Source organism: Gigantopelta aegis, unplaced genomic scaffold (genome assembly GCF_016097555.1).
Source record: "Gigantopelta aegis isolate Gae_Host unplaced genomic scaffold, Gae_host_genome ctg4503_pilon_pilon:::debris, whole genome shotgun sequence".
NCBI lineage: Eukaryota > Metazoa > Mollusca > Gastropoda > Neomphalida > Peltospiridae > Gigantopelta > Gigantopelta aegis.
This window is the reverse complement of record NW_024533899.1, coordinates 20,587-25,469: the sequence shown is the minus strand read 5'-3', so window position 1 is coordinate 25,469 and position 4,883 is coordinate 20,587. Positions and strand designations below refer to the sequence as shown.

Here is a 4,883-nt window from a genome sequence, read left to right as displayed (position 1 = left end):
TAATTAAAGCACGCCATGGACGTAATTTGTACGACATGATTGCTAATTTTAATCAGTACAAATCAAGTTGTAGTCCATATTTGTACAATTCGGATGGTGAATTGTTCCCTGTAAGGATTTCATGTGGATTAGGAACCAGTGAGATGTCCTCGAATTCAAAACAGTATACATTTATGATGACACATGAAATCAGAGAGACGGATGTTTACTACTTGCGGACGTCCTACAATAACAACTACAACTATAGTAATTTTATTAACCTGACTGTCTTAAATAAGTAAAACAAACAAATATTAACAATCGAAACACTGCATTTGAACTTACAATTAATTTAATTTGTTATGTTTAAAATGTATCATCCATCATATCTCACTTATTCCGTACAGTTTTTACTGCATAATGACGCATCACGGAACAAGTTAACTGAACGATGAAAACAGTTTATGGCTTTAGAGGTACACTTTACCGCGCCATGTCATCTTTTTTACTTCTATCGACATGGAAAGAAAGGAAATCTGATTCTGTCAATATCAGTATCATAATTAGTTTGATAATAGCGCCATGGAAAATGGCCAGGCAGGAAGAACCATTGGTAAACGTGCCATTAAAGAGGACACAGTGTCTCAAACATCGTCTAGACTAATACTGACATTTATTCCAAAACGTGTATGATCATGACATAAATGTGCCGACTTTCACACCAACAAGTGAATATGAATTCTAACACGTATTTCAGATAAGGCTGAATGCGCATCACTGAATATTTCTGGAGGTGGAGATGTACTGACAGTGACTGAGGGTAAACAGTATGATTGATTCGTGTGTAGTACTGGGAATGCCAGCCCGGAACCGGAAGTTAAACTCCATCTAAATGGTTCGTCTTCCAGTGATCTGTCTGCTCGTAAACTAAAATCAACAACACACACAGAACGTCGGCCGAAATATTGTAGCCATGTAGAGAAATATGGAGCATTCACTTTAGTAACAAGCACAAGTTTAGTCTACATCCCAGACAGAGGCCATGATGGCAAATTTGTCTACTGCTCAGCCAGAAACAGTGAAATGGGAACCAGCGAGAAGGTGACGTCCAACAAAATACTCCTTGTCGTTCAGTGTAAGTAAATAACTATAATCATATGAGAGAGAGAGAGAGAGAGAGAGAGAGAGAGAGAGAGAGAGAGAGAGAGAGAGAGAGAGAGAGAGAGAGAGAGAGAGAGAGAGAGAGAGAGATGATAAAGAGAATGAGAGAGACGGGGGGGGGGGGGGGGGGGGGGTAGATGGAGCGCATAAATATGCATGCACAGATATAGTATGTATTATGTGTGCGTTTGTATATACATACAAACCGACGCACATACGCAAATATAAATATTTCGTCTTAAATACTTTAATATAGTATATTTTAGATGGGCCACTAGAAAGTGACATGAGTTTCAACCCTGCTGAAGACACCTACACGGTAGGTGAGTCTGGATCAGTGACAATAACATGTTCCTCGGACTGCAAGCCGAGCTGTACATACACCTGGACCTACCTGGATAGAGGTATCTCCACGGGCAATCGTCTACATCTGACGCACATCACTCGACAAGAGGCTGGGTATTACAAGTGTACGGCGAGAAATCCAGGATCAGGGATCACCGCTGACAAATATTTTAAACTGCACGTGGAAAGTAAGTACATCGTATGCAATACATTACACTATTTATAAAACAAACACACCCACAGAGAATTAACTCACCTCCCATGAGCTGCCCTGTAGCGTACGTAGGTCACGTATCAATCTCCATCTATGTCCATGTCCGATGGCAGACGTTTGGAGTTGGCGAGGCTTGGGCTACTTGTTTGTTTGTTCGCATACACGTTTAGATATCATGACATTTATATTAATATATCACGAAAATAAACGAAGGGTACAGAAATTAAATAAATAATTGATAAATGGAACTTCCAGAAAAACATGTTCTTCTTTGCCATAATTTTTGAAAAAGAGTTGTGTTTTCTTCTTCTAATTTGTGTTAATGTTACCTTTTCAGATTCTACATTTTCTGTTATTGTTGCCGTTGTGGTAGGCGTCGTTATCGGGATTGTCATCAGTGTTATTGCTGTCACCATTTATTGTGTCGCAAGACGACGAATACAGTGTACACAGCGTAAGCATTGTCATCTTTTCCCATTTAAAAGCTAAAATACATTTGAGAACCAAGGCATGTGCTTAGATATGACTCAACGATCCAACAGCAGGTGCTAAAAGCAATCATACGACTGATATTTTAAATGTATACTCGTTCGACTAATAGTTATCTGTACCTGTCGGATAATATTGTGATTTTATCCCGTAAAACAAACAATTTGCATCACAAAATTGGGAAACACATTAGGGTTAATCCTAGAGGTGTTTCGATACACATACTTCACAATGCGATACGTATCACGATACATAACCTGCGGTACGATACGTATCACGATACATAACACGCACTAGGAAATGTATCACGATACCTCATTCACTGTGGGGGTTTTCCCGGTAAAACAAGAAAGTGAAGCTTGAGTGAAATAATTATAAATACGAAATAAACATGGTAAAACGTGATACACTGATTAATGTAGGAAAAGTGCATCACAGACATTGTCACGGGTCGGTATCCCAAAAGAAACAAGACGACAACTCAGGAATCATTCATACACATTTATTTACATAACACTTCCCTCCCAACCAATACATATTGCACTTTCACGCATGTAACACATATCACATGTAAATTAAACTATGAATCAATATTAAATAGAGTAAAAATCTTTTAACCAAAAAATAATACTAAAATGTCTGTCTTCCACTATTCATCACATTTCACAATTCATCATCATAAGTCACCCTCATCATCACCTTTGTCATGATCATTCACTGATCATCTTCACCATTCCCCATTATCATTCACTAGAATCATCACACCTCATAATGATCATTCACTGATCACCGTTGTCGTTTACCATTAATACCCCTGTCGTTCACCAGAATCACTAACCCCCTCGTCACGGTCATTCACTGATCAACTCCGTTCACCAAAATCATTGACACCCTCGTCACGATCATTCACTGATCATCTTCTCTGTTCACCATTATCACCACCGCCATTCACCAGACTCACTCTTCGCCAACTCCCAGAATACATCATCTACGTTCGTCATCACCAGGACCCAATACACAAATACACTGAAATACAATATACCCTAATCAAAACCATGTAATATTTATATTACCATATCAGATGTTAGACAATTTTCTCTTAATATAATGTCCGCACTTCACAAGTGTCTTAAATATTACATAAATCAGATTTACCTAAGACTTTTGTTTTGCAAAGACGTTACATACAACCACTAACACATATACACAATAGTATACCACAGTTATACAACAAACAAATAAAATCTACTTACGGTTGTCATCAACCCAGAGTTATACAGAATAAAATATTTCACAATATCTTAACACACAGTTTCTCTCTCAAGAACGTTATGTGACTGCCCACAACTCATTACATCTCCCAACTATATCCCCTCTGTGCATGCCTTCACTCACAAACAAAAGTGTTCACCAATGTAAGCCCAAGCCCAAGTTCTTTACAAACTCCTTTGCTAGTGATTACAGTATACAAATATAGTTTGCCTTAGCAAGCTATGACACACAGTTCAACAATAATTCTCAATTACCCAAGTATTTACAATAAATGTTCTAAAATATAATATGGTTCTTATATTAGTACCCTTGACTTGTGACACACACCCCTACTTAAAATTTTACTTCACCGAATAAAATTATAACAAATAAACAATCACAAGTCACAGTACGTCAAAGTTACTCTCACGTTTCTACATCTCCCCCCCCCCCCCCCCCCCCCCCGACAGCTCTACTATTCCACATCCTCATTATCACCACATCTACTTAACAGATCTGCACACAGGTTGTCTTTGCCTTGTATACTCTTACATCCAAACTGTAGGGTTGCAGAGCCAACGCCCACCTAGTTACTCTTGCGTTTTCGAACTTTGATTTCTGAAGCCATGTCAATGCTCGATGGTCCGTTTCTAAAGTAAAATCGGTACCATGCACATACTGAGCAAACTTACCTATTGCCCACACAATCGCTAAGCACTCTATCTCAATGGTTGCATATCTCTTTTCTCTCTCCTTCAACTTGCGACTGATGTATAATACTGGAAATAACTCACCTTCACTCTCCTGCATCAATACCGCACCCAACCCTTTACCTGACGCATCAGTTCGCATTGTGAAGTGTTCTCCCAACTTTGGTAACTTTAAGATTGGTGCTTTCGACATTTTGTCCTTCAATTCCTGAAAGGCCGAAATCGTTTCCTCTGTCCAACATAATACCTGACTATCCTTTGTTATATTGGTCAAGGGTACTGCTATCTCTGAAAAACGTGGAACAAATTTTCGATAATAACCGATTAAACCCAAGAATGATCTTAACTCCTTTTTGTTTTGCGGTCTTGATATTCCCATGATTTTCCTAACTTTCTTTTCCTCTGGTCCTATTTCTCCATTTCCAACTACATGTCCCAAGAATTGTAAAGTCGTATGTCCAGCGAAGCATTTCCTAGGTTTTGCTGTTCGATTAGCATCTTTTAACCTTTTAAACACTTCTTCTACAACTCCAAGTGATCTTTCTAGGTCTCACTGTATATCAAAATGTCATCAATATAATTTAGTACATTTTCCATACCTTGCAATAAATTCTCATCATGCGTGAAAATACTGCTGGTGCGCTCATTATTCCAAACGGCATTACTTTCCATCTATACAGACCATGTGGTGTAATGAATGCAGTTGCATCCCGGGATTCCTCTTCCACTGGGAG

The 4,883-nt window shown here is 38.6% G+C and overlaps 1 long non-coding RNA gene across 1 annotated transcript; it reads right to left on the bottom strand.

The window, feature by feature from the left end:
• Positions 1-2,676: 2,676 nt before the first annotated feature.
• LOC121392790 lies at positions 2,677-3,562 on the bottom strand. The gene is made up of 2 exons (XR_005960543.1): positions 3,442-3,562; positions 2,677-3,214 (listed from the first exon to the last, which is right to left on the bottom strand). It is a non-coding gene; the product is annotated as an uncharacterized LOC121392790 (long non-coding RNA).
• Between the last annotated feature and the right edge of the window lie 1,321 nt (positions 3,563-4,883).